Below are 12,722 nucleotides of genomic sequence, written 5' to 3' on the forward strand. Positions count from 1 at the left end.
TTGCAAGCTCTCTTGTTCTCGCCAAGTGCCAAGATTCTCCTGCACGCTGCTCACTGTTTCCTACAAAGACTACTGCAGGCCTGACTTTGTAGGGACTGCTGCAGCATTTCTGTATTTTGTAGAGCTGTGCGAATAGCAAAATTTTGGGTGCGAAGCGAATTCGAATAATAAAGATTGAGTGTGAATTGCATAGAATAATTTTCGAATAATTTTCGAATAATTTTCGAATATTTCTCAAACATTTTTCGAATACTTCGAAGTGAAATTACAGCCAAAAGTTGCAGAGAATCCCTAAGTATGTTCTCATGAGATAGCAACATGAAAGTGTTTCTTTTTGCTATAGGTTGATGAAGCGCTGGCACGGGGTGGTGTTTCATAGTTGTCTTATCAAGAATGAGGCAATGTAGAGGCCGAATTGTATTTATGTACATGATTTGGTGCAACCAAAGTGTTGCCGACAACACTTTACACGTGATAGGCAAAGATGCCATTTCCTCAGCCTCTCCTCCTCTTTCATCTTCTGTGGAAGCCCAACTGATGTGGCGGACAAGGGTGCGCTCCCTTCAAGTCCGGGGTTCCAAATCTGCCTCGTAGACGTTGATATATGAACATCTGAAATTTTGGGTGCTAAAAAGCTTTGGCGTTCGATTTTTCGGACTTCCTGCCCAAATTTCAGGTCCAGAACAGCATTAATTGAGCCCCCACCTCTGCCACATCTTTCATCTCCATGTTGGAACCAGGGTTTTTTTGAGTTAATACATTTGCGACCGTAGCGGAGATTGAAAGGCAGCTTTGCCGCAATACGGGGGTGTGATGAGGTGAAGCATATTGAAAATTTAGGGACAACTTCTAATCGGACGTTGACTGTCTCTTGACCAAGTTCGACCGTAACGGAGCTTGAAAGGTAGCTTTGCCGCAATACGGGGGTGTGATGAGGTGAAGCATATTGAAAATCTAGGGACCATTTTCAATCGGACGTTGTCTCTTGGCTAAATTCGACCGTAACGGAGCTTGAAAGGCAGCTTTGCCGCAATACGAGAGTGTAATGAGGTGAAGCTTATTAAAAATTTGAAGGGGTTACTTTCAATCGGATGTTGAATGTATTTGTTTTACTGCGAAAGCTGTTATGAGATCATTTCACCGGCCGTTTTTGGCGCCGTAGATGTCCGCCGCCGCCGCTGCCGCCGCCGCCGGTGTCCGTAACCACTGAAAAAAAAATCACAGGATGGAACGAGGTTCGAACCTGGGCCCTCTGCGTGGGAGCCCATTATTCAACCTCTGAGCCATGCCGGTGCTTGAAACTGCTTTGCAAAAAGGTCCTATTGGCCGCGAGATCGAGCGGAGTCGCCGCCTGGCGGCTACTGGCTGAAGCGTGCCTAGTGTGGATTGCTCCCTGCGTCGTCTGCTAGCCACGTCGTGTTTGCATGTGCGCGTACGTCCTGCACATTCTCAAAGGGCGGTTCTGTTATGTTAGCGCGAGTTTAACTGCTCGTATGTATACCTAACATTGTGTACCGAAGCAAATGGGCTTGCTAGGCTGCATGCGCATTGTAATAAGATCAGTGAGGGCGACTTTCGAGAGGGCTGTGTATTGGTGTCGTACCCTTCGTTCGCCAGAATAATTTCAGTGCTCATGCCGCTTGCTGGTTCAAGCACATCGTAAGGTGCGCTTGGTATAGTCCCAAACATGAGGAGCATTAAATTGTGTGTGAATGCAGCGTTTTAGCGACTCGGTAGTAAACAAAAACGAAGCTTATGCACTTTCGCGTTGTTGTTAGGTGTAGTTCATGATGAGCTTTAGTTGCGCTTAAGATGTCCTTTTATTTTACGATCGTGATCCCGCTACAGCGAAATATTTCTATCAAAATATTTCTATCTATCATACTGTCCCTAAAAAAGCAGACAATGGAATGACACGGCAGTGTTAAAACGACGTGTTACCGCGCGTAAATTGAACTTGCGGCGAAATTTATGCAGAACCACCCGTGTTCTTAGCCCGACGGCGTGCCTTACATTTATGTCGTATAATTTCACGCAAAACCTCATCCTGCTTTTTCACAATATCTTGAGCGTTTGTGTGGACTTGTTATAAATTGATGGAAGGCAGCGGACATTATTATTTTGAAAAAAGAAAGACATTTCACAAAATAACCGGACCTTTGTTGCATCGCTGTCGTGCACGTAATCAATCGATGAAAGCTCTGTGCTAAACTCTTACCTGCGTATGCGCATTCACGTGAACAGTGCTACAGTTGAAACCCGCAGTAACGAAATCGGCGGGGAAAGCACAAAATTTCGCCATTGCGGGAATTTCATTGGCGCGAGAATGCGGCAGAAAATACATGGAATTTACAAAAAGCACATTTTATTTCCAAAAGTCAGTAAGTTTACTTTGGCGGGCCTTACCATGCAGCAATTTCATGCCTCTCGATCGGGAATCACGTTTGCCACGGCACGAAGTTCTCCCCATGCACTGGTCAGTGACGGCGGCACGGCGCTATCACCAGTACCGTCATCGAGTGCGCCTACAGGCGAGCCTTCTTCCGGCTCCGCTGGATCAGCGCAGAATCGTGGACAGCAAGCTGCACGCAACGCCGAATTCTTCGGCGATGTCCAATTTTTTCCTGCCCTTTTCCACCTCACTGATGGTTGCAGCCTTATCTTCCAGCGTAATGAACTTCCGCTTCTTCGTTGGAGGCGGCGTCTGCGCAGGCAGCGAAATCGGACGAAGCAATCGCAACACAAAGTTCACGTTGCACTAAGTGACCAAGCGAACACTCCACAAATGGCTCCACACACGCGACCATGTGCGCGCAAAGCCGACAAAGCCAAGCACTGAGCCAAGTCAACGAACGAAACTCCATGAGGAATGTGGATTTGGCTACGTAGTCCGCGATAACGAGCAGGTGTTTCGGCAAGCCATCATCATCACCATTGTCACCAGCTTTATGTTTCTTTTGTAAACAATGATGGCGGCTGCTTCTCAAGTGCGCTGTAGTGATAGTTTTTAAGTGTAGCATGAAGGCATTTCAGAAGTTTTCGAATGTAGGTAATGTTGCGAGAGTAGATTATTTGCGCACTCGTGTTTCAAAAATTTCGTTAATGAGGGACTGCGGTATGAATATCTTTCGTAGTTGCGAGTTATGAAATGCATTGACTCCTATGGGCGTTCGCCGGTGCTCCAAAAATATTTCGTTGCGGTGAGAATTTCGTTCCCTCGGGATTTCGTTATCGCGGGTTTCGACTGTATTCAACTCATTGCACAGGAATATGGGCTGGTATACAAATGAACAAGTAAACACTTATAATAATAATATCTGGGGTTTAACGTCCCAAAACCACCATATGATTATGAGAGATGCCGTAGTGGAGGGCTCCGGAAATTTCGACCACCTGGGGTTCTTTAACGTGCACCTAAATCTAAGTACATGGGCCTCAAACATTTTCGCCTCCATCGAAAATGCAGCCGCCGCGGCCGGGATTCGATCCCGCGACCTTCGGGTCAGCACTCGAGCCCATAACCACTAGACCACCGTGGCGGGGTCAAGTAAACACTTAAGTAGTTCAGTCGTGCTACAGCAGTGCGTAGTACACAGAACACAAGCTAAACACGTACAGAGAAAACAACAATATATATATATATATATATAGGCGTAAGCGCAGACTGTCATCCAGGGCGAGCATCCCTTTCATCTGCAGATTGCGCTTCTCTCACTAGTAATAGGAACGTTGGATTATTTTCGTGCATCAGTTCAACAATGAGAAGTGTATATATTACCAGTAAGCAGCAATCAACGCATTTTATTCGCCGACAATCAGCTCAAACTGCTCACAACGAAGCGCCGCTGTGTGCATTTGTATACGCGCCTCCGACCGCCTCTCCACACTAACGCGGCGATGGTGCTGCCACCTATAGGTCGATCACGCGGCCAATACAGGCTTCATGTCGGGAAGGAACCACATCAGCATATGCAGTATGGCGTGATAGAAGAGTAAAATAAGCACCAAGCGTCGCACAACGCGAATTCTGTAACAAGGCATCACACAATGCGAATTGCGCAACGAGTAGGTTGTTGAATGCTTCCAACCCATTACAAAGGGCTCTGCCATAATTCTTCATCGTCATCAGGCACAGCATCAACAAAGTGCGCATAATGCCTTACATGCGCTCAGCAGGTACGACGGCTCTCCGCAGAATGACGAAAAATGGCACAGTGCCTGCTGCCCTTCTTCTCAAAAATTACAATGATTTATAGCGTAGTGGGTTCTTCGCACGTGCACTTGTATTGGTTGCCAAGGAAGCCCATAAGCGCATGATCCATTTCTTCGGGGTCTCAGTAAAATTACAATGATTTAGAGCGTGGTGGGTTCCTCGCAAATGCACTTGTATTGGTTGCCAAGGAAGCCCATAAGCGCATGATCCATTTCCTCGGGGTCTCAGTAAAGTTCTTCGCCACCCCCGTCTCTCTCCCACGTCAACGTATGTTATACAGCATGACGGGAGACGGAAATAGCGATCGGGCGTCACCCAATGCAAATTACATAACTGGTGGGCCGTTTAAAGCTTCCAACCCATTACAAAGGGCTGAGCCATAATTCTTCATCGTCATCAGTCGTCGCGTCAACAATTGCACATAAGGCCTTACAGACGTGTAGCTGGTGCCTCGCTCCCCGCAGAATGACGAATAATGGCTTAGTAGGTGCTTCCCAAGTTCACAAAAATTGTGATTTATGGCGTAGTGGGTACCTTTCTAGTGAACTTGTATTAGTAGCCCTAAGGGAGCTTAGAACGGGCTCTAGAAACGCCGCTCTTCCAGCTTTCGCTGTGACTGTACTGCGGTTTCAGCGCAGGCCTGGCGTTTTTTTTTTTTTTTTTGGGAAGTTCGAATAGTTCGAATAGTAAAATTCCAGTGCGAATCGAATAGCAAACACGATTCGAAAAATATTCGAAATTTCGAATATTCGCACACCCCTAGTATTTTGCTGCATTGGAAAGTCGCTGTGCATTGAGTTTGCTTTGCATCAAAAGGCACGAATTACTTTCTGGGCATTCTTTGTCTCAATGCATGCACTTTGTGGTAGGTTGATTTCTGTCTCTCCTCCTTTTGAACGTCCTCAAAGGAAATGAAGGACTGATTTGTGGGATCAAACATCTGCCTTCCAGCAGAGCAGCTCACTGCTCTAACCATTAGGCCAAATTTCTCTTTCTTGCTAAGCCAACCCAGTCCTTGGGATGTCTCATGTAAGCGTCTCATGCCAGTTTCTTGATTTTCTCTCTTGCGACAGCCAGTGCTTTCATGTGGGACATACATACTTTACTGCCTTTAAAATCTGCCTTCATTTTTGAGCCCTTTGCTTGCAGCAACTAACACTACATAGAATCTGTGTGACTTGCATGATTGGCCCAGGTCAAAGAAGAGTCTTAACATTTCTTTGCTGAAGTTGAAATGCCAGTGTCATTTTAGACACATGCAAGCCAACAGCACTTTCTCAAAGATGTCGCAATTTGTGCTTTTCTTGCTTACGCATATCTAGTACCTATAGTACCTATAGGAGCATTGTAACCGATGCGTTGGCAGTCGAAAATATACAGGATTATTGTCGAGGGTGTGCCATTCGGACGGCTTGCATTGTCCAGAAGAGTTGTACCAGGAGTGAGGCGTGGAAATGGGAGGATACATAGGTTTACCAGGGAGTAAGAAACAAACAGAATGAAGACAGAAATCCACAAATTCTTGGTGGATGACTGCTTGTATCAAGGAGATTGTGTCCGGAGAAGGATGAAGTGTCTGGAATGGAGCTTGTGCTGGATGTGCAGCTTCAATCTCTTGACAAACAATGCAGTTAATTAAAGTTGTCGCATTTACGAGGCTGGTTGGGGAGCTTATTCTAAGACATCAAAATAGCCCGCGCGAGCGTCCTGCTTGGTGCGCGGGCTCTACCGCAGTCGCATTCACTGCAAAGCTAATGTTAGCGAACATAGCTGTGGAGCAATGTAAATGCGCTGAATGAAGCACAGACGAGAAACGTAACAAGGGACTCGTTTGTGCTTCATTCAGCGCATTTACATTGCTATGCCGTACCAACTAGCCCAAATTGAAGCTTTGCTGAAGGTATAGCTGTGGACAACTGTGTTTGGTCATCAGTCGATCGCATCCGTCAGAAGTCTTCCAGTTCGCCTATAACATGCGCGATGTGTGTTTGCGGAACTTTTCGCTGGCCATCGACTGAATGCAGTTGGATGGGCTAATTAGAAATAAGATTTCCAATCCCGTGCACTCTAACTACTCAGTGCAGCTTTAGTGGCAACAGAGCATTCTTTGCGCTCCATAAGGCATTGTCGAGGCAGTATATGGTTAAGAAAAAAAAAAAGATGAGGGCTTCATGAAGACAAACAAACCAAAGCTAAGCTTTTCTTGCGACTTTTCACAGTCCCTGAAAAATGACTCGCTAGCGCATTCAAGCGCGCAGTGAACTTCCTGGAGTGCGATGGAATGCTAAATTACAAACGCTTCGCATTTCTTGCATGCAGAGGTATGCGTGCGCGGAGAGAAAGGAAAGATTAAAAAATAACTAGGAGCTTTTCTGTCGTCAACTTGTAATTACGTTTCTTGCTGCTTTCAGCGAACTTTTAAGTGGCGATAGCGCTTCCCCTCTCGAAACCTTAAAGCGCGGTACGCTCGACTTGTGCAGTGAATGCGTGACATCCAATACTTACAGCGTGACTAGTCCCGATACTTTCTAGTTAATCGTGCCCTCAAACGGCAGAACAGTGGTATTCTGCGTGAGATAGCGGCATTGTAGGAAGCTGCACTTGCCCTCGCTCAACGCCTCCGCCTAAGTGAGGTGGTTGAAGCAAACCAACGAGGCTGATCTTGCGATGAGCTCTCGGGACACTCAGTAATATTAACTTCTTTAGATGCGAAGCAGCTTTTGCTCGGAGCTGTGTCCGTCCTTCCTTCACGCGTCAGCTCCCCACTGCGAATGCGCCAACTCTCCCCCTCTCCTGCCGTGAGCGCGAGGAGGTGGGAGGAGGGGGGTGGAGGAAGTGTGAGCGCTGCCTCCGCTTCATTTCTCCTCTCCCGTTTCTCTCTGTCCGCCACAGCTGTGGACGCTATGGACGTTTGCGGAGCTGAACGTAAAAGGCAACGCCAGCAAGCGAATCTCGAAGCTGCGCGGCAACGCGAAGCCGAAGCGCAACGGAAACAAAGGCTGGGGGGGGGGGGTGTAACATAAGCGGTACACAACATATACACAACTCCACACACAAATGAAACATACACGGAAACATACAAATGGAACAACAATGGAAACACAAGTGAACACCCAGCGCTGCTTCGCATACCCACATGGTTCCCTTTAGTGGGAGATAATGTAATCTTTTTGAAGAATAGATCGCTTATGTTGCTGCGTTAATACTTACAAGTGTTGCACAAGAATGCACCCCCTCCCCTTCTCTTCCGCCTTGATTTGGCTGAGAAGCATATCAGTCGTTTTTGCTACGCTATCTCGAAACTGGTCGAACGTTTTGAGAATGCTCAATTTAATTCTCGCTTAGCGCTTAAGTGGGTTAATACTATTTTCATGTGGGTAAATTTAGTGTGCCATATTTAACTGCAGTTCCGAACGACAGATCGCTTGCGTGCGATCCGTTGTTCGATTTTGTGCCTGTAAAGCGTGCTTCATGGCATACTTAGTAGTGTCGCAAGAAAGCCAACAGTGCTGTTGACAGGAGGAAATGAAACGTTTTCGTCTTTCGCATGAAAAGCTTATTAGTGTTGACTTCTGAATTCGGTGCCCTCGTGCAATCACGTAATCATTAAAACCGTTTTACGTTGCTGAGAGCCTAATGAGAGCCGAAGTTTATTATGGCGTGGCGAAATACATTACATAAAACGCGCTAAATTGGAAAGAAAATGCGCCCGTTTTCAACACGGAATGCCTGTAAATAACATCAGCGGTTAACAAAGTTTAAGCTTAAATTTCTAAGCTGCTAATCAAGGTCGGTTATTAGGCAATCAGGAAAAGCGACGATTGTTTTCCCCGAAGGCGCCATGCACATTCTTTACCTCGTTGGTGACTGAAATTGTGAACTTAAAAACAAATACACCTGTGAGTCTAGGCACGCTGAACTTTGGAAGCTTTCGACTTTTCATTTCTGACAGAAATGGAAATGGCGGAAACGGCGGTTAAATATTTCGTTAAGTGACCGAAGTTGATTCCAAGGAAGTTGTCCACGTAACACGTTTAAAGGAGGCAAAGCGTTTTAGTGCCCGTAATGTCGCCTCCTTTTATTATTGTTTGTGTCCTGTGTTATTATCCTAGATGAAGCTTAACCAACTCACCCATATGTGAGTTCTGCGAAAGGAAGATATCTGTTATCGAAAACATTATGCGATCCTGGAAATGGAACAAATGCAAACTCAATAGAAGCAACAGAGGAATACAAAACGGAGAAGGCAGGGAGAGTCTGCAGTAGAGTCATATGCCAGAGCCGCTGCCCGTGTCGCAGCTACAGGCGCTGCGAATTGTGTACAATTGTGGCTTCGTCGACTGTTCCAAAGTTTCAGTGGAACCTTGTCACTCACTGTCGTCACCCTTAGACATATATAGAAAAAATTGAGAGAAATAGAGAAAATAAAGACATAAAGAAAAACATAGACAAAGAGAGAAACACACGAAAAAGAGATAGAAAAAACAGAGCAAAACAGAAAGAGAGAGAAAGAAAGAAACATACAAAAAAGAGAAGAAAGAAATAAAACATTAAAAGAGAAACAAGGAAGGCCAGCCAGCTGCGCTCTTCCTTCAGGTTTGGCACCACTAGTGCGAAGCTGCCGTTATTTTCAAAAAAAATTTAGCGCGTTCTTTTGTAATTTATTTCGTCTCGTCGCGAGATGATAATCTTACACTCTCATTAGACCGTCCGAAATTTAAATCAGTCCACGTGTTCCCACGTAGAGTGGACCTGAGACGCATTTTCAGTATGGCGTCGCCCGGCGTCAGCGCTTTCCACCTCGCTCTGCACAATAACCGCACTGCGAGCCGCGTGGTTTCCGAATTAGTCGGTAATAACATGGCCTAGATTCCGGAAGCACATACAGTGTGGTCGTCGCTCTATAGAATACTGGAGTGCCATCGCTGCCGGCCGATGCCGAGCCAGATTAACAACGTCGGAAGCGCATTCCACGTGGCTGCCGCTTTGAAGCCACATTTGCAAGTCTGCGTCTTACCGCGCAGTGGGAAAAATATGGAGGAGAAAACACGCACACATTCCAAAGTGTTCGGTGAAAATGACGCGCAAATAATTTCTAGTATAGATGCATCTCGCATGTCTCACAGGCAGCGGTATCTCCTTCTAGTGCATGCGATTGCTGATGTGTTTGTAGATTACTCTGGTAAACTCCGCTGCCGTAATGGAAATGAATATTCTAATCAAGCAATCTATATTTCCCCATCTTTCAGCGCAGCAGTAGAAAAATTACCAAGGAGGCGGCTCGAACACGTCTCCGCTCATTGACTATAGAGAGACGGCAGCAAGTCGGGGCAAGAAACTCGTATGCAAAATTTTTAATTTTAGTGAAAGCGGAGGTGGGGCACGCAACCGCGATGAGCGTAAACACTAGGCATGTAGTCAATAAATGACTAGACTTGTAAAGTGCGCTATGCATACTCATCAACTAGAACGCAGCAGTGACAACAGCAAGATTAGGCTCCAGGTTTGACAGCCACGGTAAAGTAAATGATTAAAATATAGCAATTAAACAATGTACATATCTAATGCGCATAAAAGATTACTATAAAGATAAGATAATGACTTACTAAACGAAGTAAGTTAAGACAGTCTAATATCTATACTCAATAAACAGAAGTTAGTAGCGACAAATTATTGTTACAAAAGAAGGGACATGGGCGAGTTGGCGTAATAACGTTATTATTAAACAACTCCAAGGAGGATGTTCCTCTGTTTGCGTCCCTGGCGCTCTTTATATATGCAAAAAAAAGTCACAGTTTCGCCGCAAGGGCGAAGCAGCGAATGCGATAGCAAGAAACTAATGCTATACGAAGTGAGGCTCGCCAATGGATACCCTCAGTTTGAACAGCGCTCCTGTTGCAAAGGCGGCCGAAACAGCAAAGGAAACTAGCGTGCTTCAAGTGTCGAGCTGTGACACTTCGCGCTCATCTTCTGTTTGTTCGTTTAGCGGCGTCCCTTGAGCTCGAGTGACTTTCGTACGCTCCGTAACATGAGCGCGGACATCACGGTGAAAGCTCGAAACATCCCTCTTCCCCTCACCACGAGAAAACAGCGCGAGCAGACAGCGGAAGGGCAAGGTTCTCCCTGCGCAAATATAAGAAGCGAGCGAGCTCGCCGACGACTTTTAAATCCGCCCGTCGCGCTCCTCGCGCCATCTCGCTGGTAATGAAGAAACGCTTATAAGCGCCTGCCGTCTCTGAGTCCGTTCAGCGGTAAAGAGTGTGTATATAACGCTCGCCGTTAGCCACGTGGACGATCTGCGTTTCGTGGCGTAGTGGTTAGCGCCACGCGCTGCTGAACGAGGGGTCGCTGGTTCAATTCCGCTCATCGGAAGCATTTTTCTGAATTAACTTTCTTTGGGACTTTGTTATATATATATATATATATATATATATATATATATACGGTGCATGACGGCGGCGACGGTGACGGCGACGGCAAAATCCAGCCGAGACTGTCCATATAATTGCTATCGCAATAAAAAAAGAGTATTGTTAAGGGGAGACGGGGCAATCGGAAGGGTAAATTTGTTCAATTTTTCAATTTTTTTTTGCAATCTTCAGACCATCTTTTACATCATGATGAAATGTTAGAACAAAATAAGGAGTAGAAGTTGGAAAAAAAAAGCACTTTACTATACCACATCTCAGAAGTTCCCTTCAGCTTTGTGAAGGCTACAGGGACCCTTAGCCAATAGGAAGGGCGATTAGCCCCTCCACATGAATTCATCCGCGTCGCGTCGTCTGCTCAGCGTCTCCCTGTCGTCTGCTCCTACGCTACCATATCCACGCGTAGGGTGAACCATAGAGTTTCCTAAAATTAACTAGAGGGGACTCTGGCGCTTCGATCGTTCAGCCACCATGGGAATGATGGGTAGTACACAAATTTGCCTAGTCTTCGTACTTGCAGGCTTCGAACGCACTTGTAGCGTTGTTTATTGCTGTGTTTTGGTTTTCTTTCGGATAAAAGACTGGATCGTTGTGAACTTCGTGACAGATTTGAATTGGTGAGCCTAAAAAAAGTTAAGTGGTGAAGTGGAACTGTTGAACGTTTGTTGAACTTTGTCTTGCGATAAAGCGGATGCAGGCGACGCCCAGCCAAACGGAGCCGAAAGTACGAAGTTTAGACAAATCCGTATACTACCCATCATTCCCATGCTGGCTGAAGCGCCATGCTAAGCCATGCGTTGCAGCTCCCATAGACACTTAAAGTCCCTGAATAGACACTAGCGTCAGAGTTCCCTCTATTAAGTATTGTAGGAAACTCTATGGGGCGAACAGACGGCATCGCCGAAAAAAGAAATTGCTGCACCCATCGCAGCTGGTACCCTCCGCTTCGAATTTATGAAGTCGTCATCGCGCGCTGTGTGACCGTAAGTTACAAACTGACGCTGGTATTTGCCTTACATTAATGTGGTGATGCTTAGACAGCAATGTATTCGTGAATATATTGTCACGTGGTCGTGACGTCGACGAAGACAGCAGTCAGCACGTCCGAGATGAAACTGTTTATTTGGCCGAACTTGTGGCCGGGAAAATGAAAGTCAAACTACAGCAATACACTGATAGCGTCGAACAGAGCGTCGACCGTCGATCAACTGACTAGCGGTCACGCGCGTCGGCTTTTATACAGGCGCTATCGAACTTTCCAGCAATATCGCTGGTGGCGGCGTAATCTCTAGACAAAGCTGGAACATTCGCGTGCGGGGCGCAATCTTAACAAACCGATCTACTACAATCGCGACGCTTCTAGAACACTACTTCGCGGACAGCGTCGAGCGTTGATAACCGTCCCTGCCGGTCAAACCCGAATACATCAAAACAAGACAAGAAGTGGGCGTGGCAATATTGCGCTAATTCTTAAAACCATTATCAAATTGTTGGCGCGTTAGGCTTAGCTGGCGTGGCTAAACAAACAGCTGATCACACAAATAGCGACAAAATTTACCTGACGCTTTATCCTCAACGTGACATGGCACAAAGCGGTGGCTGAATTCACCATTTATTTGTTGCTGCCAGCGCAGTGGGTGAATAGCAAGCGCAAGTTCGGATCGAAGCGGGCGGTCGCGTCTGCATGGACGCTGCCATGTTGCTTTGTAACCACAGTTACCGGCGGTTACTGATACAGCTATGAAAGGCACACGACATCAATGCGAAGAAGAATAAACATATCACGCATTGATGTGACGTAACACGTGCCAAACTTGCGCAAATGTCTCAACCCTGCCAATTATAAGGTAATTATATCTGGAACTATGTTTTGTTGCGCAAGCGTGTGCCTTGCTTACACCCCGTAGCCTTGGTAGTGCTGAACGGTAGTGGTGATATGGAGTATAGTGTGCTGTCATCAGCTATGAGAAAATTGGGCTTTAGAAAATGTAAATGTTGCAGCTCTCCCTTGACACAGTGCCGCCATCTTGGCACCATCGCAAAGAGGACAGACTGGAGCTCAAGGCAGCCACAATGCTTCA

This window comes from Rhipicephalus sanguineus, chromosome 3 (assembly GCF_013339695.2).
Source record: "Rhipicephalus sanguineus isolate Rsan-2018 chromosome 3, BIME_Rsan_1.4, whole genome shotgun sequence".
NCBI classification, from domain to species: Eukaryota; Metazoa; Arthropoda; class Arachnida; order Ixodida; family Ixodidae; genus Rhipicephalus; species Rhipicephalus sanguineus.